This window comes from Pseudophryne corroboree, chromosome 3 (genome assembly GCF_028390025.1).
Source record: "Pseudophryne corroboree isolate aPseCor3 chromosome 3, aPseCor3.hap2, whole genome shotgun sequence".
Taxonomy (NCBI): domain Eukaryota; kingdom Metazoa; phylum Chordata; class Amphibia; order Anura; family Myobatrachidae; genus Pseudophryne; species Pseudophryne corroboree.
This window is the reverse complement of record NC_086446.1, coordinates 213,348,298-213,375,842: the sequence shown is the minus strand read 5'-3', so window position 1 is coordinate 213,375,842 and position 27,545 is coordinate 213,348,298. Positions and strand designations below refer to the sequence as shown.

Here is a 27,545-nt window from a genome sequence, read left to right as displayed (position 1 = left end):
ATTTAGATTTTAGGTGGAACACAACCCACCCAAATCTAACTCTCTCTACACACATTATATCTACCCCCCCTCCTACAGTGCACATGGTTTTGCCCAACTGCTAACAAATTTGCTGCTGCGATCAACTCTGAATTTCCCCCATTGCCCAGTACACTACTACATATTCTCAAATCTTACATTTAGGGGACAGACTAAACAATTTTACATAAAAAAAAGACAAAAAAGAAAAACAATTTAGGGAATACTATATACCCAAAAGTGAGTGTATTGGTCTTAAAAAAATGGGGCAGCATCAAAAAGAATTTATATATATTTTTCTTTTGAAGAATCATTGCAGAAATACATTCAAAGGATTGGATTCATTCAGACTATAATAATAATAATAATAATAATAATTAATAATAATAATTTTATTTATATAGCGCTCTTTCTCCAACAGCACTCAAGGCACTTTACAGACATCAAAAACAATGCACACAATACAGAGAATCTAAGTAATACAGCAATAGATAAGCCACACAGACATAAAAGGAAACCTTAAGCACACAGAAAGCATAATGCATGATTGGTGTAGGCAATTTGGATAATAGCTTTCAAATGTTGTGTACTCCACCATCACAAGGTACCAGGTGCAGCAGCCATCTTGGGCACACAGCGTAGGATTACCCAGGGTGGAATAGTCTACCCCTAGAAGAGATGACACAAAATGGGGGTGATTTCAGAGTCCTATAGTTCAGAGTAGGGTTCCAACAAAACCACCAGGTCCATGTATTTTTCATCCCATCCACAAGTGTACCAGATGAGGCAGCCATATTGAGCACACTTTGAAGGTTATACTGTGAGAAGTGAGCAATATAAGGGCCCAGTGCATATATGGGAAAACTGACACTTGTGTAGTAGTATGATCTACCCTGTATTTAGGGCGCAATGGCAAGGTAGGGTGTGCAATCAGTGGAGGTAAACATTACAGGAAAAGAACACAGTGGGGTGGAAGAGTAAAAAAAACAATTGCAGGTAACCAGTGACAGAAGGAAAATTGGGATAACATTATTTTGATAAGATCAAAGTACAGGTGGGTATGAGAATGTGGGGAGCACACTCAGGGGCAATGGAGATGTCCCTGCTGAGCCTGGTCTCTCCTGACAGTTCCCTGCTCATCTTGAGGGCTAGGCCCAGGGGCAGACTTGATGTTCTTAGTCAGAGAGGTGGTGGTGTTCTCATGGTAAAGGTGAGGAGAATCCACATAATGATCCTGAGTTTTGTGGTTGTAACACAGTCCTTCTGTTATCTTGTTGGTTTGTTTGCAATCTATTTTCATTCAGTTTAACACAGGTATAACACGGTCATTGATTTTAGCTGCCACTTTATAACTAGCCACTTCATACATTATACTAGGCACTGCAGCACTGCAGCATCCTAAGGGACTGGCATCCTGACCTATACTGAATAATTAAGTCTACAAACACATGTTCATCCTGATCACAACCTCCTGCCCCACATAGCAACCCTCCACTTTCAGCAAAAGGTGTTAATCAAATCTAACATATGTAAGGTCAGTAAACCCCACTTTATCACTATAAATTCTTTGCATAGTACAGTTATAAATCCACTTAGAACAGCTTTCTAAAGTTTTAACCATGCAGCGTATGTTGGAATAGTTTGCAATGTTGTTTACACAGTAATACTTCAGTATTAGGGGCTTAATGAGTCAAGTATAAAAATCCAACTTCCGTAAAAGAAGCGCACGGTCTCCTTCCTTTTCAGAGTTGGTATCCAATGGATAATCAGACATTTAAATGATGCCACCTTGTGGCCCATGTCCAAAAAGTGTTGAGCAACTGGTTTATCTGTGGAGCCCAATTGGAGGGCCTCGTGTATCAAACTCCAATGATTTGCCATCCATTCACAAAAGCTATATGTGGTCATACCCACGTATGGCAACCCACTTGGGCTTATTAGCATGTAGACCATATTGTCCAGATGGCAGTGCAGTTTATAACATAATCTGATGGGTCTCCCACTCTAAGGATGCAGGAAGGTCTCACCAATCAACATTGAGCGACAAGTCACACAGCACAAGCACCTTACACAGCCTTTCTGCTGCGTATTTAGCCAGGTATTCTCCACATTAGTTTTTGACTGCGCAGTGTGCATCAGCAGTTGTTTAAGATTTCTTCCCCAACTACAGTATATGCCATCATTGGTGGATGTTCAAAGCTATCAACGAAGGTGGGTGGCAACTCCTAACATTATAGTATTGCGGTCAGTGTCCTTCCTGTAAAGGGTGGTACCCAATCTGTTGCCTTCACAAAAATGGTCACAGCTAAAAAAAATTGATAGACTCATAGCTACAGTGGCCTGTGAATCACACAGTAGAGTCCAAATGGTCTAAATGCTCTAACATCATCATAAATGTATTCTCAGTGCCATCCCATAACAGGAATATATCATCTATAAATCTCTTATAGTATATTATCCTAGCACCAAATTTCGTTATGATGTTAGTAGATTCGTAATGCATAAAAATACCAGCGTATACCGGGAACACATTGGGCCCCATTGCTGTACCGGAGCATTAGATAAAATAATCACCCTGATACATAAAATGGTTATTCACCAAGAACACTTCCAAAAATTCCAGAATACATTCAATAGATATAGAAAGCACACCTGTTGAAACAATCAGCTTCTTTACTGCCTCAATACCTGCTATAAGCGGGATAATAATGTATAATGATGAGACCCTCAATGCCTCATCATAAGTACGCTGATGTTCTATTAAGTACTTAATATAGCCTTAGCCATGTCTTTTCAGGAATATTTTATAGACCTGTAATCTCTAACATCAAGGGGTTGTCTCTTAATGTGTAGTGTGACATTATCATCAGTCCCAGTAGTTTGTTTAAATGCATTCCACTCACATCAGCTATCACTTCCTGTTTGCAGTTCACTGACCAGAAACAGAAAGTCCTGTACCGCTGCCCACAGCAATGGGACATTGTGTGGAAACGCAGTGAGATCTGGGTGTGATCTCATCTAGGAGCTCCTCCAATATGCGTTCTTTTAACTGGAAGGCGGAAGTGAGGTAGCGTGATGCATTATTTACAGAACAAATGTGTGTTTTGTGTTATTTGTTTTTATTGGTGATCAGGTTAGATTGGGATTATGACATTATTGATGGGCTCTAATCTACTGCGCCCTGAGTAATTATGAAATAAAATTGTGTATCTTTAATAGGTGGATTATGTAAGGCTGTCACTGATGACATAATTTGATGTTATTTTGGCACCTTATTTGATCAGTGGGAGGTATAAAGGGAGCCAGATAGGCATAGCCAGCCTTGCTGCTGGATTACTTTGAGACTATGTTCTTGTTGGAACTTTGATGCCCTGTAGTGTCTCCCGATGGTGATTCCGATTGGGCCGAAAATGTTTGAGAAGAGAATCATCTTTAAGCTGAGTATTCTTCAATAAACTTATCCTATATTTAGAAGTCTGGAGAGTGCTCCTTCTTTTGTATATATATATATATATATATATATATATATATATACACAGGTTGAGTATCCCATATCCAAATATTACAAAATACAGACTATTCCGAAATACGGACTTTTATGAGTGAGAGTGACATAGTGAAATCTTTGTTTTCTGTGGCTCAATGTACTCAAACTTTGTTTAAAACACAAAGTTATTAAAAATATTGTATTAAATGACCTTCAGGCTGTGTGTATAAGGTGTATATGAAACATAAATGAATTGTGTGAATGTACACACACTTTGTTTAATGCACAAAGTTATTAAAAATATTGGATAAAATGACCTCCAGGCTGTGTGTATAAGGTGTATATGAGACATACATGCATTCTGTGCTTAGACTTGGGTCCCATCACCATGATATCTCATTATGGTATGCAATTATTCCAAAATACGGAAAAATCCGATATCCAAAATACCTCTGGTCCCAAGCATTTTGGATAAGGGATACTCAACCTGTATATATATATATATATATATATATATATATATATATATATATATATATAACATTTTCCTTATGCACTAATCTTAGTAGTGTAGTGGACCCCAAATAATTTTTTTTATGACAGGGTAATTGTCATTAATTGATATACTATTAGTGAGCAGCTTCCCCCAAATTAGATCTCTTGCCAAAAAGGCCTATAGAAATTAATGCAGATACTTGTTTTTTTGGGGTGCGCTGTGCTGTTCAATGGATTTTACCTAATGGATGTGAACTGTGGATGTTCTATGTACCTCATATACTGACACCCAAAATGTATTAATACAATTTTATTGTTAAAATGTAAATAAAACTTAAAGAATACATTCTTATACATAAAACAACTTTCAACTGTTCATTGATTTGTCTGCACATACAGTTTTCTTGTCAATACAGTGATTAAATATTAATAAAAATTGTTGTTGTTTCACCCAACGCTTTTCATCTCTAGTGACTTCCTCAGGGATGTTAATTTTCCTATTATTGGACTCCCATTTTGTGGGGGATGGAAAAATCCTCACTCCAATACAGATCTTCGTATATGAGAGCAAACAATTTAACTGAGAAAACAATTTCTTGTATATTTCATTAATGGGTAACAATTGACTTGAATTCCTATGATTCTCTGAAATTAGAGTGCCTTCAATAGTCTTCAATTTAATTTTTTTCAAATTATTTTTAGCAGTATTTTTAACCAATTATCCAAATTCTAGTGCGACCAGCAACAGTCAATCACCTCTGTGCAGTCTGAAGTCCAATATATTTAGAGGTCTGGAGAGTGCCCCTTCTTTGGTGTTTATATATATATATATATATATATATATATATATATATACATACAACCAACAACGGGTGCGGCACTCCATGCGACGAAATGATCAGAACACTTACAGTTGAAGTAGTGACAACGTTTCAATGCAATTTAATTGTGCATTTTCATCAGGTCACGTGACAGAAAAACAAACAGTGCTTACCTATATACTGTGTGTGCAGAACGCCATGACCGCACTTCCGGATCCCAGACATCCGCCTGGTCCGTCGGCGCTCACCAATGACGTCACTACCCACTGCCGGTAGTCATAGTAACATCACTAGACAGTAAACAGAATCATACGGGCATAATGAGTTCATTCAGAATACACGCGAAGTGCAAAGCATGGATTACCACAGTCTAATATCCAGTTTCAATAGAATACACATAAACAAAGCTTATGCAAATTTCAAAACATAATGGCCTATGTCTAAAATATGTACATCTGTGATATCAGAAAAGCATATAGCCTAAATCATCCAGCACAAAAGACACCATAATATATACATATATGTACAACTACATCGGTCTGCCAGCATCTTAGGTCAGACCATAGCGTTACTTACACACAGTGCATGTAAGTATCTGTAATGCAACTGCATTTAAACTAAAGGAGCTCATATACTGGATGTAAATTGGACCAAAAAAACACATGGCCAGATAAGATACATCCAATAACATGGTGTCCTACAGACCGAACCCCACAGCTATACAGGTAACAGCAGAATTTAAATTTATTTTTATTTTTAACAGCAGAAATTATTAGAATACATTTAGCCCTAGGTGCTCATTCAAACCTCTAGGGTGTAGTGTCCCCAGACGATGGATCCATCTAGTTTCAAGCTGAAGCAGTTTCATACCCCTATCACCACCCTGAATCAGGGGGGGAACATGATCAACCATGCGGTAGCGTAGAGACACCAATGGGTGTCGTGCTGCCGCAAAATGCCGGGCGACTGGTTGATCACTTGAACCTTTGGCAATTGCTGCTTTAATTGCCGAATGGTGAGCTGCCATCCGTTCTTTAAACATTCTCACCGTTTTGCCTATATATGACACCCCACACGGGCACAATAGCTGGTAAACTACAAACTTGGATGAGCACGTCAGGGTATAGTTAATAGTCAAAATTCTACCAGTTAGTGGATGTGGGAAATTTTTACCACTGATCATAAATTGGCATGTGATGCATGTGCATCTAATACATCCTCTAGAGTTGGCCTGCATTAACACCTGTGGGTTTGGGGAGATGTCAGCTTTGACAAGCATGTCCCTGATGTTCCGCCGTCTAGTGTAGCTAGACAGTAATCTAGTCTGGCCTAAGTTCAATTCCTTATCAGATTGAACTATATGCCACATGCTCTTAGAGATCTGGTTGATGCCGCTGGTAGCAGGGCTAAATTGGCCCACCCATGGCAAGATATTGTTAGATTCAGTGTCTTGAGGTTTCGCCTGTAATAACTTTGTCCTATCTGCAGACAATGCCCTTGCTTTAGCCTGCTCAAGCAAAGACAATGGGTACCCTCTAGCTACAAATTTACTAATCATACTGTTCATTTGAATCTCAGCTAATGCAGGGTCAGACGTGATACGGCGGACCCTGAGTAGCTGAGAAAAAGGCAGGCCTCGCTTCAATGGTGTAGGATGGAAACTAGAATAGTGCAGCAGATTGTTTCTGTCAGTTGGTTTGGTAAATACTGATGTATGAATGTAACCATCCCTAATTGAGATCTCCACATCCAGGTAATTCACCGAGTTAGTGCTCAAATTATATGTAAATTTAACTGGATGGTTCCGGCTATTATGTGTCTCTAAGATTTGAACTAGCCGTTCCTGAGAGCCCTTCCATAGTATTAGTAAGTCATCGATGTAACGACAGTACATGACGATATCGGAAGATATTGCAGGATCCTCAAAGAATATCTCCTGTTCAACCTTGAACATTTATATGTTCGAGTACGATGGGGCCACTGGGGACCCCATCGCACAGCCGGTCTGTTGTTGTTACATCGACGACTTACTAATACTATGGAAGGGCTCTAAGGAACGGCTAGTTCAAATCTTAGAGACACATAATAGCCGGAACCATCCAGTTAAATTTACATATAATTTGAGCACTAACTCTGTGAATTACCTGGATGTGGAGATCTCAATTAGGGATGGTTACATTCATACATCAGTATTTACCAAACCAACTGACAGAAACAATCTGCTGCACTATTCTAGTTTCCATCCTACACCATTGAAGCGAGGCCTGCCTTTTTCTCAGCTACTCAGGGTCCGCCGTATCACGTCTGACCCTGCATTAGCTGAGATTCAAATGAACAGTATGATCAGTAAATTTGTAGCTAGAGGGTACCCATTGTCTTTGCTTAAGCAGGCTAAAGCAAGGGCATTGTCTGCAGATAGGACAAAGTTATTACAGGCGAAACCTCAAGACACTGAATCTAACAATATCCTGCCATGGGTGGGCCAATTTAGCCCTGCTAGCAGCGGCATCAACCAGATCTCTAAGAGCATGTGGCATATAGTTCAATCTGATAAGGAATTGAACTTAGGCCAGACTAGATTACTGTCTTGCTACACTAGATGGCGGAACATCAGGGACATGCTTGTCAAAGCGGACATCTCCCCAAACCCACAGGTGTTAATGCAGGCCAACTCTAGAGGATGTACTAGATGCACATGCATCACATGCCAATTTATGATCAGTGGTAAAAATTTCCCACATCCACTTACTGGTAGAATTTTGACTATTAACTATACCCTGACGTGCTCATCCAAGTTTGTAGTTAACCAGCTATTGTGCCCGTGTGGGGTGTCATATATAGGCAAAACGGTGAGAATGTTTAAAGAACGGATGGCAGCTCACCGTTCGGCAATTAAAGCAGCAATTGCCAAAGGTTCAAGTGATCAACCAGTCGCCCGGCATTTTGCGGCAGCACGACACCCATTGGTGTCTCTACGCTACCGCATGGTTGATCATGTTCCCCCCCTGATTCGGGGTGGTGATAGGGGTATGAAACTGCTTCAGCTTGAAACTAGATGGATCCATCATCTGGGGACACTACACCCTAGAGGTTTGAATGAGCACCTAGGGCTAAATGTATTCTTATAAGTTCTGCTGTTAAAAATAAATATAAATTCTGCTGTTACCTGTATAGCTGTGGGGTTCGGTCTGTAGGATACCATGTTATTGGGTGTATCTTATCTGGCCATATGTTTATTCGGTCCAATTTACATCCAGTATATGAGCTCCTTTAGTTTAAATGCAGTTGCATTACAGATACTTACATGCACTGTGTGTAAGTAACGCTATGGTCTGACCTAAGATGCTGGCAGACCGATGTAGTTGTACATATATGTATATATTATGGTGTCTTTTGTGCTGGATGATTTAGGCTATATGCTTTTCTGATATCACAGATGTACATATTTTAGACATAGGCCATTATGTTTTGAAATTTGCATAAGCTTTGTTTATGTGTATTCTATTGAAACTGGATATTAGACTGTGGTAATCCATACTTTGCACTTCGCGTGTATTCTGAATTAACTCATTATGCCCATATGATTCTGTTTACTGTCTAGTGATGTTACTATGACTACCGGCAGTGGGTAGTGACGTCATTGGTGAGCGCCGACGGACCAGGCGGATGTCTGGGATCCGGAAGTGCAGTCATGGCGTTCTGCACACACAGTATATAGGTAAGCACTGTTTGGTTTTCTGTCACTTGACCTGATGAAAATGCACAATTAAATTGCATTGAAACGTTGTCACTACTTCAACTGTAAGTGTTCTGATCATTTCGTCGCATGGAGTGCCGCACCCGTTGTTGGTTGTATCTGGTATCTGTGGAGACACCCAGCGCTATTGTACCCACTATTGGGAGAGCCGGACCTGCATGTTGTTTATATATATATATATATATATATATATATATATATATATAGTTAAAATAAGGAAACAAGGTTCAACTCATTTCTGAAGGGCTACTATAGTTAAGGTTGCACAGTAATTATTTATCTTGCTTAGGAATGAAATGGGATGTCAATTACCTTGTCTCAAATTAAATGTATTTGTGAAACTAAATGTTAAAGGACTGAGACAGAGAGATGGTAAGGCAGCAGCAATGTATGCTTGTCATGGACAAAGTAACCACTGGCAGCATTTGTTTTAGTCACAAAAGACCTATTTAAACAATACTCTGAATCTCTCTAAACAACACTCTGTATCCACTGACAATATAAAGGTTAGGTGTTTTAACAAAGAAAGTTCTGGGCAAGGTTTTCAATAGTTTTAATCTAAATCACAGCAGCTGTCTCTTTGCCAAAGTCCAATGCCATCTAAAGAAAGAAGTCAATTTAATATACATATGGAAGTCATGTTGCAAATGGAACTACATTTGTCTAAACCAATTAGCAAGCTAAATATTTGTGGCGGATACATGTTTTGACAACAATGGCATTAATCTGCAGTGACATTAAACAGCAAGGGTGGTCTTCTGTATGCCGACTGACGGGATCCCGGCGCACAGTATACCGGCGCCGGGATCCCGACAGCCGGCATACCGACACTTATTCTGCCTTGTGGGGGTCCACGACCCCCCTGGAGGGAGAATAAAATAGTGTGGCGCGCGTAGCGCACCACCGTGCCCGTAGTGTGGCGAGCGCAGCGAGCCCGCAAAGGGCTCATTTGCGCTCACCACACTGTCGGTAAGCCAGCGGTCGGGCTCCCAGTGCCGGTATGCTGGTCGCCGGGAGCCCGACCGCCGGCATATCGTTGTGAACCCAACAGCAAGCATTTTTATTGTAAATAATCTGATTTTCTTTTTAGAATTAAATCAATATATATAATTTGTCTTCTGTTGTTCAACATGCAAGCAGCAAATAATTATGGTGTAAACATGTAAGCTTATGCACATTACAGTAGATATATAGATAAGAGATGAGTGGTTCGGATTTGGAGAATTCTGACAGAACCCAATATTGGGGTACCAAGTCAAATCGAGGAATAGCCTCCGTGCTAAATTCAGTTTTCAAAAATAGGCAACACATAATTGTCACAGAAATGTCAGCTCTCACGTGTTTTGAATTGTATATATGTCCCTCCATCATAATTTCAGGTGCCATTTTGGATAGGAGAGAGCTTGGAGACTGTTGTTGGCTGTTGCTGTGCTGCAATAGTGGCCATTAGAGAGAATTTCTGGTGGTTGGAATGCATCTTTAATCTGTGAGTCTGTGAGGGTCAGACACTACAGCAAATCACTTTTTTTATATTTTTGTATTATTTTAATCACACCTATCACTTATGTGCCTCTTAATTAACCCTTACTAATTTCAGAATGTTCACCTGTGTGCTGCCCTGGGGCGGCCAGCCTGTGCCAGCATGGAGGGGTCCCATGCCCCAGATTCATACCTATTGTTAGGGATCCCTAGTGAAACAGAGACACCTTGCTGATTGGCCTGGCGGCTTCAACCCTATATTTGCAAATATAAGCAACCAAGATCTTTGTATATTTTGCTATTATGTAGTGTTATTTCAAAAGTCCCTCAGTGTGCATTAGGGATACCAAAATGTTTTTCTTACTCAGAATTACCCCTCACTTTTAGCACCTCAGTGACATCCTTAATCTGATTAATCTGCTTGCCAGTAAATATGTATTGCACTATAGCAAACATCTGCTATACAGGTTTCTTCTGTGTAAGTTTTAAAGTGACCTGCACTTTCAATTGTTTTCATAAGTGTATCTATCTACAGTATATATTGTGTATGGGGGCAGATACAGTACTGTGAATTCAAGCTTAGCTGACCAAAGGCATAGTTTGCTCAGTGTTGCCTCTTGGCGGACAAAAATACAAAGCTTTTTTAAATTGTACATGTCAAGGGGAGATACTGTAAAGGGATAAACAGAGTTCTCGTGCTTGTGTTTGAGTCAGAGCTGCACTTACAATCTTTAAGAAAATGTCACCTCTAACCATGAAGGAAAAAGTTACTGCCAAAAATTATAAAATTGCCAACATGCCATACACCACACAAAGTGTCAAGGAAAGACTCAGACCTTGGCTTGTATTTGTGAGCTTTGATCTAGCTACTGCTTTCTGTGTTGGACAAGAATAAGTTGATAAAATTCAGAAGGATGTTGCTGTTGGTGTAAGAAGTACTGTAAGTGAGCCATCAGTGGCAGCACTACATGCCAGTGATAAAAAGCACATTTTCATGGCTGTGCAAAATACCAAAAAAGCCCCATTTGTGGTGTTGACGTATTTTTCCCCAAATCATGACAACCATGATAAGGCATCTGTGGCATTAGTAGTGCCAAAGTAACAGTAGATACATTATCATCTAGACACCTCCTCCCTGTTACGTGATTTGCAACTTGTATATCACAATCTGGAAAATGACACATAATAACAAGCAGTCCAGCATCAGCTACCAGGATCATTGATAGATGCCTGCACATGAAGTCTCCACTGCCAACAATTTCATCATCAACCGTCTCATTATCAATCAGAGGTAGTCCCCCCTGGATACAGTTTGTAAACTGACTCTCTTAATGTAATCCATGATTTTCCAAGAACTATCATTGCATGCTAGGGCTGCTGGGGTTGAAATGTTGTTATAGAATGGGACTATGAAGACTACTGTCACGCCATAGGGTTGGGTCTGGCTTAGGTAGGCTTGTGTGGATGGAGCTGACTCTGAAGTAGTGTGTATGAAACAAGGAGGATTAATCCAGACTCTTCTCATAGAAGTTGGAAATTAAGCAGGATGGATGGGTACTATGAGTAACAGTCTGTAGTAAAGAATAGTTGGTGTTCTAGCAGTGGATAGCCTGAAACAATGATTGGAGAAGGAATAGCAACTTTATTATAATTGAACTGAAGGACACTGCTATAGAACTGGGACAGGATGGTGACTGGACTGGATCCAGATGGAGACTTGACTGCAACCAGAATTGTGACTGGACTGGAACCAGAATAGTGACCAGGCTGGAACCAGAGGACTGACCGGGCTGGAACTGGAATTATGACACTTGGACAGTCAGTTGGGGATGCAGATATTACCAAATACTTGGAAATACTAGACTGGATCTGGGACAGATCAGTGAAGAACCAGACAGATACAAAGTACCTGGGAGCTCAGTACAGAGCTGTTACTTTTGGTGAAGAGACCCTGGCCCCTTGGTGTTGATAGGAAGTCCTCTTTAAAGCACAGAGTGTGAAAAGATTGGAAGCTGCATTCAGCTGATGCAAAGAAGCTCCTGGATTGGTCAGTGGCGTATCAGCTGACAGAAACTAAGATGGCAGTGTCCAGGTCCAGTTTTGGAGGGAATTTTGGTTTAAGCCAAAACACCAGGAAGCGTACACTATGGAGGATTACATCCTGAGACAGCGGGCAGTGGCAGAAAGCAGAATGCAGCACTACTCACAGAAACAGTTGCAGCTGCTGAAAACTTCATGTGCTTGAACTGGGAACGATATGTGGAAGCAGAGCACCTGGACTTCAGTGCAATGGTAAGAACCTGGTTTTAATACTCCAGAGCATAACAACTAGGAGTTTCAAACAACAATTGTCTGTGAAACAATCATTTGCAATAGGAATCAAGTTTGACAGCTGCCATTGTGTTGCACAGGCTATCACTGAAGCAATGACGGTTATGTTAGCAATAGGTCTGTGTCCAATGTCATTGCATCTGGTTTTAGACAATTAGTCGAGGTCATGTATCCTTTCTACCAAATTTCCTTTTTATTCCTGAACAGCAATAGCCCCTTGTATAAACTAGCTATGATGTACTTAAGCTGCCCATCCTCGAATGTGCACTCAGAAAGAGGGTTTAGCACGGCTGGGAAACTTGTGAGCATTCGGAATAGAAGGCTACTTCCATAAAATGTAGAAAAATGATGTTCAACAAAATGAACCTATAATTCTTGAGAAATACTTTGCTGCCACTTACAAAAAGACACTGTAACTTTGACAATGTAAGGCTAATATTGTGTGGTGATGATGGTGATTTTAACAATAGTAATGAGTATGAGAATGAGGATGTTAGCCTTAAGTCCATTGGTAGCTTGTCTTAACAAAACCACCCAAATGTTTTCTTTTGTGTGGGCCCAAACAAACCAAGCACTTCAGCCACAAAAGTGTCAGTCCTTGTTGCTGAAGTGTTTGGTTTGTTAAACTCTGTATGTTCTTTTTATGTCTATACAACATAAGGGTAGTGACCACTTGTGATTTTTTGATACCTACTATATTACAGCAAAACAAAACAAAATGTTTATATGAAAACTTACATCCAAAAGAAAAATATGGTACCATTTTCTTCAGAAGACATTTAAATATTCAACAAGATGGAGCAATCCATGTTGTGCAAGCATTTCCAAAACTTTTATTTTCTAGATGTGTAAAAAAAAAATCTACATTTCTATTACTTTTCCACTTTCATGAAATTATTGTGCATTGCAGTCTTTAGTTATAAACAAACCAATAGTATTTTATGAAAATTAAAATGTTGGTTTTAAAAATAAGGTACGATTTGTGTGGATACCACACAAACAAATGTGGTCAGCCCAAAATGTGATAAAATCAGTGTTTACTTGCATAATTTTACTATTGACTTATAAGGTACCATAACATGAAATATGTTCCTAATTATAAGTTATTAGGTGCTTTAAATGTGTATTTTGTATCTAGTGTCACAAAACAGAGGCTTTCAGCCACGCTCTGTCTTACCTCTGCTGCAAGCCCTGGCATGCGCCATCATCTGTGTGGTCTCCTGGCATCCTGCATGGTAAGCCGCTATGCTGTGGCTACCCTGTCAGCGCCGATAGATCCGGTGGCCTTGGAAAACTCCCTAGGCCTCACCACGCCAGAGTTCCCTCCAAACCAGCTATGGACATCGCCATGACAGTTCCTGGTCAGCTGACATTCCTGGGACCAATCAGGAATTACTTTGTCAGGTGAATCCCTCAACCAGTCAGCAGAGAGTAGGAGGTATAAATTCCAAGTCCCAGCATTGGTAAGCTATCAATGCTTTGTTGTCTCTCAGCCTTTCCTCATATTCCAGCATCTCCATGCCCTTAATTAGTTTGGTTGCCCGCCTCTGAACCTTTTCTAGCTCCAGAATATCCTTTTTGTAGTATGGTGCCCAAAATTGCACACAGTATTCAAGATGTGGCCTCACTAGTGATTTATATAATGGGAGTATAACACTCTCGTCCCTTGCATCAATTCCCCATTTTATGCATGCTAATATCTTATTAGCCTTCTTTGCTGCAATCCTACTTTGGGTACTGCTGCTTAGTTTGCTATATATGTGAACACCTAAGTCCTTTTCCAGTACAGAATCCCCTAATGTTGCCCCATTTAGTATGTAGGTGTAATTTTTGTTCTTGCTACCACAGTGCATTACCATACACTTGTCTGTATTGAAGAGCATTCTCCATTTGGCTGCTCATGCTTCTAATTTAACTAAGTAGTTCTGAAGAGACTCAGCATCCCCCTCCGTATTTATAACTTTACACAATTTGGTGTTGTCTGCAAATATTTACACCATACTCTGTAGACCTTCTGTTAGGTCGTTAATGAAAATGTTGAACAATAGTGGTCCTAGTACAGACCCTTGTGGCACACCACTTAGCACTTCAGTCCAATTTGAAAATGATCCATTAACCACAACGCGCTGTTCCCTATTATCTAACCAATTTTTGACCCAAGTGCATAATGTGCACCCTAGCCCTATTTCTTGTAGCTTATAGATAAGTCACATGTGTGGTCTCCTGTCCAGGTCTCACAGCATTCTCAGTAAACCTGTGCTGCTGATTCCAACCAGCATCCAAAAAACCTGCATTGCTGATATCATACAGCATTCTCAGAAAACCTGTGCTGCTGGTTCTGTCCAGCACTTCAGAAAACCTGCATTGCTGACATCACACAGCGTTCTCAGAAAACCTGTGCTGCTGGTACCGTCCAGCACTTCAGAAAACCTGCATTGCTGACATCACACAGCATTCTCAGAAAACCTGTGCTGCTGGTTCCGTCCAGCACTTCGGAAAACCTGCATTGCTGACATCACACATCATTCTCAGACAACCTACGCTGCTGGCTCTGTCCAGCACTTTGGAAAACCTGCCTTACTGACTCCACACAGCATCCTTAGCAAACTCTACTCCGCTGGTTCCATTCAGCATCTGGAAAACCTGCCATGCTGGTTCCACCCAACCTTCTGCCAATCTCTCTGCTGGTAACTCCCAGCATTCCTACTGCTAAGTCTTCATAGACTTCCATTATTAGTGACCATCCAGCTATCCATTGCACTGATGGTTCACACCACCAGTGTTTCAGTACACAAATAGCTGGTCACTTTCTCTCCTACGTTCCTCAGACAACTGCCATGTCTGCATGAGGAGATCATCTCTTAAGCATGCGCAATTCTGTCCGCAACTCTCAAGTCCAGACCCAGAGACAATATAATTTTTAAAATATGAAGTTAGAAATGTTGGCATATACCATATGATTTAGACCAGTGGTTCCAAAACTGGGCACCTCAGTACTTGTATGGGTTCTACGAGTTAATGGTCAGGGGCCAACTCAAATAATTTCTGGTCAATCTGAGAGGCAAAACCAGTACTGTTGGAAACTGATTATAAAACAGTAGCAAACACCGTGTACACCACCGCATACTATAACAACCAACGGATGACAGGGCAGCGCAATACTACTTAGTTTAAAAATTTTGATGGATTTTTCAATGAACACTTTTGGTCTAGGGGTGCCTTGACAAAATTGCTGATACTCTAGGGTGCCATGATTCAAGAGATTTGGGAACCACTGATTTAGACCATGCATACCTATGCTCACAGAAGGCCCAGAAGAGTCACAATTTTTGGGGTATCCCCTGAGAGCCCTGGAAGAATTGGTGTATTTGCTACTTCCTTCTAAAGTAGGCTGGATGAGGATTGTAATGACAGAATCTACTCAAGTCATTTAGCTCTGCCCCCTCTTCTTAGACTCACGTTTCACAGAATTATGACATGAATTTGGTATGGCTTAATGACACAATGCACCCAATGCTGCCCCCTTAGTGCTCATCTAAAGCTCCTCTCTGGGAGAAAGTTTACAAAGTCTACAAGTATGAATTAGACTAATGTTCCAATTGCCACTAATCCCAATTGTACTATTCTATTTAAGATACTGACAGGGAATGGAGCACATATACAGTAGTCTATAGGTGGGTATGACCTATGGGTGGTGTGTAGAGGGCAACATCACAATATTACTGTGAGATGCAGACATTTCTAGTTTCACTCCTAGATACATTCTGTCATAGTGCTCGAAGTGTGCCGGTATACAACATTATGGTATACCGGCACTTCAAGCACAGGCCTTGGCACCAAACTATGACCTGCCTCTACCTCTACCTCTACCTTGCATATTGGATACCTTGTTTCCAGCCCTTGGCACCAGACTCTGACCTGCCTCGACCTTTGTCCTGCATATTGTATACTCTGCTACTAGACCTGGATTAATCAGGAATAATCATCTAGCACAAATAAAACACGGTTCAGAGGAGATTGCAGTGTCATTGTCACATGCAGTTGACTGGTGCTGTAAGTCTATGCATGCTTCTGAGTCACAAAGCACATGCATCCCAACTGTTACCACTCAAAGTCTCTTGGACGCAGTTTCTGTGAATTTCAGGCACATCTTAGACGTAACAGAGGAGTGACTAATTTGATGTGGGCATGTTGCTGAAAGCAGCTGCATCCAAAGATGCACAGCTTCTTAGACAGGAGGTAATAGTAAGATGGAGAAACTGCACTGAGTGATGGTGCACCAGTAGTGCATCTAAAGATGCTCTGAGTCTGATATGGAAATTCACAGTGTAAAGATGCCAGAAGTGGGCATCTCACTTTTTAGGAAATCGTCCACGGATGGGACTGTGACAAAAGACAGCCATTGCCTCATCTGCATCTGATTCAGAATCAGCCCATAGCTGTGTATATTTGCTGTTCAGGACTACCCTACCATTATTTAGGGGGACATTTACTAAGCAGTGATACGAGCGGAGAAGTGAGCCAGTGGAGACGTTGCCCATGGCAACCAATCAGCACTGAAGTAACATCTATAATTTGCATACTATAAAATTATACAGAGCTGCTGATTGGTTGATGGGGCAACTTCTCCACTGGCTTACTTCTCCACTCTTATCACTGCTTAGTAAATATCTTCCTTAGTTCTGAACTGTTTGGCTCCCCTGGCTGCTTTGGATTTGGTTTCACAGAAAACATCAAGAGCAGGTGAGAGGCTTACATTATTGTTTCCAATTGCAAGGTGGTTGACTTATATTGCACACAGGAATCCAGTGTTTTCATTTATATTAAATACATGTGACATATTAATCACTACTCCAAACATGCTAGTGTGAATTAAAAACAAAAATGTTGCATTTAATATATACGGACGGCAATGTGCTGTCTATAACTAATCATTTTCTATAGATATTTTCTTATCGCTGGCTAGAGAAGTCTGCTTTACATTATTTTATTAAAATATTTCCATATATTATGTATTGCCTTTTGCAGATCATACATCTAACAGGTGAAAATCTGATTGACTGATGCTGATCCAATCCGTCAGCAGACTCAGCTGATCTGCAATTTCTTGGAGGATCGGTAAAATACTACATGTTAAAAAGCTCATGCTTGCCGACTCCGATAAATTTTTGGTCAGACTTTAGATTGTCCAACATGTTGGATTTTGACGATCACCTGACCTAGTCAATGGCAGAACAGGGAACTGGACTAATTAGTTGCTGATGCATAGGTCCTTAACATCAAAGGGTTTCAAATACTTTATACTGTATATTACAAGAAACACAATTACAAAAATAATCCAACTTATTCAAAAAATGAAAAAGCGTGATATGAAGCATCACTTAAAAAAAAAAGTAAAAGAAGTTTGTTAATAAAACAATTACAATCATTGAAAAAAAATGGCTGATACTGTACATAGGGAGTTATTCAGGTTTGTTAGCACCGAGTCCCATGCAGGCACAGTTATAAAAAAATAAAAAAACATTGGTCAGCTGCAACTTAATTGGTCCAGCATCTTTCTGTCTATAGGTCTTATTCAGATTTGTTAGCAAACCAAAAAAGTTAGCAAGTGGGCAAAACCATGTTGCACTGCAGGTGGGGCAGATGTAACGTGCAGACAGCTTTAGATTTGGCTGGGTTATACCATTGTAAACACTGGCTGCTTAATTTCTACACTGCAATTTAGATTTCAGTTTGAACACACCCCACCCAAATCTAGTCTCTCTGCACATTTACATCTGCCCCACCTGCAGTGCAACATGGTTTTGCCCAATTGCTAACTTTTTTGGTTTGCTAACAAATCTGAATAAGACCCATAGACAGGCAGATGCTGGACCAATTATGTTGCAGCTGGCCAATGTTTTTTTTTTTTTTTTAATTGTGCCTGCATTGGACTCTGTGTGGTGGAAGCCTCAGCACGATTGACAGGCTGCAGCTATTTGGGGGAGGAGATGGAGACTGTTTCACATACTGTGTTTTGTGGGAGTGCAAAGGCTAGTGACTGCGTCTTCCAAAGCAGATTTACTGGTCTCAGCAGTGGAAACGTGGCGTCCATTATGAGACATTTGCTATCTGCGCTAACAATATTATACAACATACCTGTGTGTATGTAGCAAATAAAACGGGGGATTTTGTCTTATTTTGAAAAACATTTAAGCTTGTAGCCCATCGTCAAGAGACCCAAATTTCCTGCAAGTCCCTAACCTAGCAGACATGCTCAGCACACCATTACATTGCAGTTAAATGTATTCATCTCCCAGATACAGAGGGGAACATCAATACAGAGCTGGCTTGTGAGCCACACCAAAATAGGCATTTTATAGCCTTAATTGTAAGGCGCCATGATGGTGCCAAACAAAACTGAAAAGAAATATGCCCATTCTTGGTTTTACCCATATTGTGCATGGTACCAACTGCATGACAGTATTAATGCCATATATGTTTACAAAACAGAAATCAAAATGGTTACTCAGATGGCTGATGTTCATGCACATGGGCCAATGCTACATCTTTGGACACAGCACTGAATCAGTGAATCTGAGGTTGTGTCTATTTGTACGAAGAAGCAGCAGTGACAATAATATCCACATCTGAATCTGCCCCTATATCACACAACACAATAAGGCAGCTAAAAAAAAGGTAAAAAAGCAAAACATTGCATGTCAGTTATTACTGTTAAAGACTATCTGTGAAAACTTTGGCGCCGTCAATTTGTACATGTTGGTTTGGAAACTATAATGCAATCACTTCTTCTTTGCAACACAACATTCCTCTATTGTCAAAGATTCTGTAATTGGATTCTGCAATTACTGTATAGAAATTTGCAAACATTTCTGATATTTAATTGTTTTTTTTTACAAATTAGTAGTTTTGATATATTAAAATGATCAGTTCTCAGTCTCCCTGCTCTTTAATCACACATGCACATAAATGCAGTGTATTTCCCTTTCTCTTGAGGCAGGAGAAAATTATGTGATCAAAGACAATTTTTAGAAACCATGTCGTACTTATTTTTACAATGAGTCACAAATCACATACTCACATCAGGGAATATAGAATTGAGACAACCCTATAATTGCTTTAATTACTGTTGATGTTATAGAGACAGAGTTTTCAGAAACAATAAATATCACACTGGCATTTTCCAATTTGGCCACAATTGGTACGGTGGAGGAGTTTCTGTGGATTGAGGGATAGAGAGAGCTCTGTGCAAACACTCAGGAGTTGTCTGTGATTAGTATCAAATTGTTTTTTTAATTGTGTTTAAGAACTTTTGAGCAAGTTAATTACTTAATTGGAGTAATGCCTTAAAAATTGCATTAAATACTGTATTATAATAGAAAATTATATGAGAATGGTATGAGAGAGTAAACGATTACAAGTTCTCTAAAATTAAATGGCAATTAAGCATAATGTCCGTTTATGGCAAATTTTATAATGCAGTATTTTACTATAACTTACTTTTCCTTGTTCATCAAACAAAAAATACAACACTTTGTTTTAAATTAATGAATTGTGTCTTAATATGATATTCACTATTTTACTATAGCAGGGCATTTTAACAGCTGCTGTATTACACACTGCATAGGAGGTAATGTCTCCATTCTGTTTGTTTGTTTGTTTGTGTGCTTTTATGCCTATCCTCATATATTGATACAGAAAGTCTCAGATAAAGGGGGATATTCAATTTGGCCCAGGGTGCCGGGTGATAAGTATCGGCCGGTGGGGGCTATTTAATTGGCCCCGATAAGACGGCGCGTGCCGCGGCTTATCGGGGGTTTTGCTTCACCTGCCTCCGGCAGGCGAAGCAAAATGCCCGATACCAGCCCCGTTTTCAACCGAAAACGGGGCTGTTTCACCCGAAAACACACAGGTTTCACTGAACCTGTGTGTTTTCGGGTGTAAGAGGACTTGTTACCGGCCGAGCAAATTAAATAGCCCGACCGCAGCACCCGAAGAAACATCGGGGGTTTTTACTCCCGATGTCTCTTCGGACCAAATTGAATATCCCCCTAAGTTTCATAAGCAGCAAACAATACAAATGAGTTAGGGGATGGAAATCTACACATAGGAGGATATTCAATTTGGCCTGGGGTGCCGGGTGATAAGTATCGGCCGGTGGGGGCTATTTAATTGGCCCCGATAAGCCGGCGCGTGCCGCGGCTTATCAGGGGTTTTGCTTCACCTGCCTCCGGCAGGCGAAGCAAAATGCCCGATAACAGCCCCGTTTTCACCCGAAAACTGGGCTGTTTCACCTGAAAACACACAGGTTTCACTGAACCTGTGTGTTTTCGGGTGTAAGAGGACTTGTTACCGGCCGAGCAAATTAAATAGCCCGACCGCAGCACCCGAAGAAACATCGGGGGTTTTTACTCCCGATGTCTCTTCGGACCAAATTGAATATCCCTGATAGTGTGTTTTCAGAACAGCATAACATGATTATTGCTGAACACTATTTTGCATACAGTATTTTACATGAAAAAAATGCAAAATCTAATATAAAGAGAAATGGGAATGCTTGTAAATAGGCTGCTGATTTGAATGCAGATATATAAGGTAATTTACCCAGTGTATCCAACATGGGGGGGTCATTCCGTGTTGATCGCTAGCTGCTTTTGGTCGCTGCGATCAGGCAAAAAAAACGGCACTTCTGCGCATGCATATGCGGAACAATGCGCACGCGCGTCGTACTATTACAATGGCCGATGTAGTTTCACACAAGGTCTAGCAATGCATTTCAGTCGCACTGCTGACCGCAGAGTGATTGACATGAAGTGGGCGTTTCTGGGTGTCAACTGACCGTTTTCAGGGAGTGTTCAGGAAAACGCAGGTGTGGCTGGGCAAACGCAGGGCGTGTTCGTGACATCAAAACAGGAACTGAATAGTCTGCAGTGATCGCAAGCGCTGAACAGGTCCTGAAGCTGCTCTGAAACTGCACAAAAATATTTTGTAGCCGCTCTGCGATCCTTTCATTCGCACTTCTGCTAAGCTAACATACACTCCCAGTGGGAGGCGGCATAGCATTTGCATGGCTGCTAAAAACTGCTAGCGAGTGAACAACTCGGAATGACCCAAAATGTTTCAAACTGTAACAATTTCTTAGACCTATTGCCTATGGCTTATCTTGGTTGATAATTCTATATCTGAGGGCAAAATGGTTATTTGGAGCCTCTCAGAAGTGCCTAGCTACTGGCTGTCCAATTTTTCCTGAATTTAAAGCAGTATAGATGGCCATTTAGTGAATGGCCATCCGCTTCTTGAATGGACCATCTGTTTTGCTCACATAACTAACTTGTCATGAGAGAAAGTTGTAACCACTGTTTCACAGCACTTGGCATACAGATTCAGACTCAGTCGCAAGCAGGTAGACAAATGTCACACAAGAAGTTGATCAGTTTAATCTAGCAAAGTAGTTTTGTCACTCCTAGTTGTTTTATTTATGCAAAATAAGACACAATTGTATAGAGAATTCTGCTTAGTATGGCCATGACCTAGACTGCCAAGAGGGGTATTTCTGTGACTTGAGCAATAGTGTATGATGACACATCTATACTAAATTTGAATAATCAAATTGGAATTTGTAGGTTATACTAAATTCCAGTGACAGCCTAAGGCACAAGTAAACAGTGAGAGGCCCATGATGTAATTCAACTAACCAACATCAAGTAATCGGGGGGGGGGGGGGGGGGGGGGGTATAGCAGTCACCATTGTACAACATGGTGAATTAATGATTGCCTTATCCCTTCTAGTATACAGTAATTTTAGCCCCATCTAGAAGGTGGTATCTGCAATGCCCATATAAGTGATATCATCAATTATACATATACCCAAACTGCTCTCAACTAAATGTGCATCATATTGGACACTTTACCATCCCAAATACAGATGAGATAAACAAAAACAAACCAACAACCACCACCACAAAAACTACCAAGACTTGGTGGGTGGAAATATTTATCAGACGAAAGAGGCCAACATACAAATTCAACAAAAACACTAACCCTCTGCTCTTATTCGTTGTCCAGATGACACCAACAACTCTGGACAGCAAGTTAACCCTATGCTACCCAAGGCATCCAATTTGTGCATAACTGAGGTACTGTTTTGAATTTAATGTTCCTCAGTCTTATTTCGCCTTTAGCTTTTCTGTGCCTTAAAACAGATAATCTTTTTCCAAGTAATTTCATCTACTTACAGCCAGCTAATCAGATTAATGATGGATGTATATTTGTTACAGATTCTATTTTCAAGAATGAGACTATACGTTGACGTTCCTTAATATATATTGTCTTATTTGTGGAACAGACTGAGTATGTATTGTGAAATAAAATAAATCTGCTATTATTGGCAATTTTTAGGCCACAATATTTGTGTATTACTTATAACTTTCATTGTGCGTAAAAAGAATTTTTCAATTTATTCCATGGAGACAGAGTTGTATATTCTATAATTAGTTTGGTATTTATTAGGTTCTGTGAAAGACAATATTGCTTATTGTTTGTTCTATTCTACTTGGTTTGCAAGTTTGGTATTGGCAATTCCCTTGCTCAAAGTTACAACTATCATTTGATTGGTGCACATGTCCTTGGTTTTGAAATTTCTTAAAAACAGATACATTTCTAAAAATGATTTTGTTACTACAATAATACAATAAACATTGGGGCAAATTTACTAAGGTGGGAGGTTTTTTTAGAACTGGTGTTGTTGCTCATAGCAACCAATCAGATTCTACTTAACATTTATCTAGCTGCTTTTAGAAGATAATAGATATAATCGGATTGGTTGCAACATCACCAGTTCTAAAAAAAAATTCACACCTTATAAAATGTACCCCAGTGTGTTTAGCCAGCTACCTTTTTTCACCTCACATGTTCACATCTTTTCCAATTCAATCACTAACTGCATTTTTTTGTTCATAGAGTATTAAATGACAGTATATCTTCAAAAAACAGATATTAGGGTATATTTCACCAGAAACTGTAGGTTTTTAAAAACACTTCACATTTAATGTGCCCTCAAAAAGATTTTAAAAAAAGTGTTTACTGCTTTCTCATATGAAGAATTTATACATTTCGGAACAACTGAAGCTGTGTTTAAGAAAGTTCAAACTTCATATATTATCTTTTCGAGAAAGAAAAATAATCACAAATGTACTCAGATTTATTATTTACCTTTTTGCAGAGAAAATCAATATAAAATCTCCCTCTCCTCGCTCTGAAAATGAGAAAAATGAGAGTAAAGATTACAGTGCCTAGGTAACTATGTTCAATACATCTGTCTCCACAGACATGCCTTTAGGAACCAACGGATTGTAGATGCTCCGGTTAACGAAACCCCAACATAACTGTAAAATAGACATGGTTCCATGCTACACAAATATATTGAGGGTGCTCAAGAACCCATGGTGATGGCTTCTATTACCACAGACACCATTGTAGGCTGTAAAAGTACTTATTTAAAATACCACCCTGTATACTGATTAATATAAATTCTGGCTCTTGAATAATGCATCTTCTACTGAAGGCCCTGGTACAAAAAAACAACTACTGTATAGAATACCGTATACATGATAAAGAAATGTCTGTGACTTTCAGTAACTAAATACTCTTGGAACTTTCTGACAGTTTTACAACAAACTCAAATGTGATTAAGTGAATATTTTTTCAGACTATTACTGTCCCATATCAAGAATAATTAGGGACAGGTTGTTAAAAATGTGTACAGATTTTGCATCACCTGTTTCAGATGCACTGGATAGAAACTACTATACAGAAAGACAAATTGGTGGGGCGGGTTTTCGAGTCCTGGGAAAGTTATATCGCCACCCTCCCGAGTGACTTTCAACTCAGAATCAAGAACTCACTGAAAGGCACTGAGTGGTATGAGACTAGACTGGCAATTGGCGACCCTCCCATAGTGATAACAAATTGAGTGTTGGTGGTGTCGTGTGGTCCCGGCCTCCTCATAACCCCGCAACATAGGGATCAGCAGGTCTTTTCTTTCTACCATAATTTCTAGTATATTTACATTAATATATTATCAGCAGAATTGCAGAATGTAACTGGTACTGCTTACTAACAAACCTTATTGTGCATCGTGGACCTCTACCTACCTGGTACTGCTGGGTTTTTTTTTGGGGGGGGGGTTTTCTCTGTTCAATGCACTATGTTAATGGCATGTACCTATATATTTTCATTGCTGATACTGCTGTTATTGTACAGGTTGAGTATCCCTTATCCAAAATGCTCGGGACCAGAGGAATTTTGGATATGGGATTTTTCCATATTTTGGAATAATTGTATACCATAATGAGATATTATGGTGATGGGACCTAAATCTAAGCACAGAATGCATTTATGTCACATATACACCTTATACACACAGCCTGAAGGTAATTTTAGCCAATATTTTTTATAACTTTGTGCATTAAACAAAGTGTTTGTACATTCACACAATTTATTTATGTTTCATATACACCTTATACACACAGCCTGAAGGTCATTTAATACAATATTTTTAATAACTTTGAGTATTAAACAAAGTTTGTGTACATTGAGCCATCAAAAATAAAAAGTTTCACTATCTCAGTCTCACTCAAAAAAGTTCGTATTTCGGAATATTCCGTATTTCGGAATATTTGGATATGGGATACTCAACCTGTATTATGAAGTGATGCATTAATAAAAAAAATTGTTATACTTAAAAAAAAAATGAGTACAGATTCTCCTCACTACATGCACTGCCTGGCAACTCTCCCGTTCCCAATTAGGCATTTCAACATATGACACTGTGTTTCTCCCACTTCCACATACTGCTACTGCTCATGTTTCCTAGGCTCGAGGATCTTCTCCTTACTCCGCATGGTAAGGGGTGATCTTCGATTAATTCACCATACTCTAAGTGCTGATTGCTTGAAATTGTTGTCTTGTTCTCAACTGACTGAAAAATAGCCTGACTTGTCTATTCCATTATTTTTATACTACCAAATGAGGAGTTATGTTTATAGTGTGCTGTCCCACTTAACCACTACCATCGTTCTCAATTACTTAGATTCTTTGATTAGAACCTCAGGTAATAAGGTTTGTTCAACTTCTTTATTATATTCCCACATAAGGAAAGACTTAAATTTGGATACTATACATACGTGCATGGCCAAATGGACCATAGATTTACCTACTATCCCGCTTACCTCACTCCTAAATGCATTCACTCGACTTGACAAAACATTGGTTTCTTCTTCATACATAGAAATGCAATACAAAATGCTGCACAGAACCTATTACTTTCCGAAATTAAGAATGCTGGTGGCCGCTTCCTCTGATTCACAATGTTTTAAATGCACGGTCCCTTATGCTGACCTATTCCACTGTAGGTGGAGCTGTCCTGAGGTTAATACATTTTGGTTGATGCTACCCCTGAATGGGCCCTTTGGGACATATATATAACCCCTGTACAGACAAGGCCACAAGCTGGTCAACGAATGTTATTGGCTAAAATTGTGGCAGCTGTGAGAAAAACCATTTTGTCTCAGTGGATCTCCTCTAATACCTTGACGTTGTTGTTATTACTGCCCAGAGTCTCTTACTTATTCCACATGGATTGGGTGGAGATGTCCCTTAATAAGGAATTAAGCAGAAAAGTTCTTTGACTTTTGGCTGCCACATGTCAAATCCTTGTCCCCTTCACAATACGCTGCAAACAGCAGTGTCTCTGACCTCATGGTATAATCTTGAAGTACTTACATCTGGTCTTTCTTAAAACTGAAGGGAAAAAACACTGTGTCTGTTTTTTGCTCACCCGTTTGTATGGAGTATACTCTATTGTTGGAAGTGTACCGTCTATTTAGTATATCCTTTACTATGTGATGCCTGGGTTTTCTCATGCATTTGTTACTTTGCTTGTCACAATGTGTTGATTCTACTGTATTTACCTTGTCAATAATGAGTACAGAGAAAACTGTGCAAAAGTATGCCGTAACCCAAAGTAGCCAACAAGCTTCTACTGAATTTATAGTACATATAGGGACTAATTCAGACCTGATTGCTCCTGATTTGCAGAGGTTTACGATTATCTAGTCGCCACCCAGACAGAGTGAATACCCGCCCCGTGCAAGTCTGCATATGCTGTGCAAAGAGCTATGCAAACGTTGCCCAGCTGCAAATCTGTTTGCAACTCACTCACCATCTATGCAGTGTGTGTGTAGCCCATGACTTAACTCCTACAGTGTGATAGATAAAGGCTGTTCGGGGCCGGAGCAGATGTCACACACCCTCCCTGAAAACTCTTGGGAACGCCTACATTTTTACTAACACTCAAATGAAATGGGCAGTTAACACCCCCAAACGTCTGCTTCCTGTCAATCAACTTGCGTACACCTAGCAATCAAAAAAGATGCAGAATTTTTTCACAGTTTGGCATCGCGTGTGCGCACTATGGACCTAATTCAGACTTGATTGTAGCAGCAAATTTGTTAGCAGACGGGCAAAACCATGTGCACTGCAGGGGGGGCAGATAAAACTCTCTCTGCACATGTTATATCTACCCCCCCTGCAGTGCACATGGTTTTGCCCATCTGCTAACAAATTTGCTGCTACGATCAGGTCAGAATTAGTCCCCATGATCCAGTCGATATATTGCCTGCTTTGTGAATTCGCACAACAATGATCAGGTCTGAATTAGAGATGTGCACCGGACATTTTTCGTGTTTTGTGATTTGGTTTTGGATTCGGTTCCGCGGCCATGTTTTGGATTCGGACGCGTTTTGGCAAAACCTCCCTGAAAATTTTTTGTAGGAATCGGGTGTGTTTTGGATTTGGGTGTTTTTTTTTCCAAAAAACCCTCAAAAACAGCTTAAATCGTAGAATTTGGGGGTAATTTTGATCCCATAGTATTATTAACCTCAATAACCATAATTTCCTCTCATTTCCAGTCTATTCTGAACACCTCACACCTCACAATATTATTTTTAGTCCTAAAATTTGCCACGAGGTCGCTGGATGACTAAGCTAAGCGACCCAAGTGGCCGGCACAAACACCTGGCCCATCTAGGAGTGGCACTGCAGTGTCAGACAGGATGGTACTTTAAAAAATTGGCCCCAAACATCACATGATGCAAAG

The 27,545-nt window shown here is 40.0% G+C and overlaps 1 long non-coding RNA gene across 1 annotated transcript in view; it reads right to left on the bottom strand.

Annotated features, from left to right (window-relative positions):
* Positions 1–23,645, bottom strand: part of LOC135057604 (uncharacterized) — a 245,024-nt gene extending 221,379 nt beyond the window's left edge. Inside the window, exon 1 of the long non-coding RNA XR_010244236.1 lies at positions 23,600–23,645. This is a non-coding gene — a long non-coding RNA (uncharacterized LOC135057604). The remainder of the gene's footprint in view (positions 1–23,599) is intronic.
* Between the last annotated feature and the right edge of the window lie 3,900 nt (positions 23,646–27,545).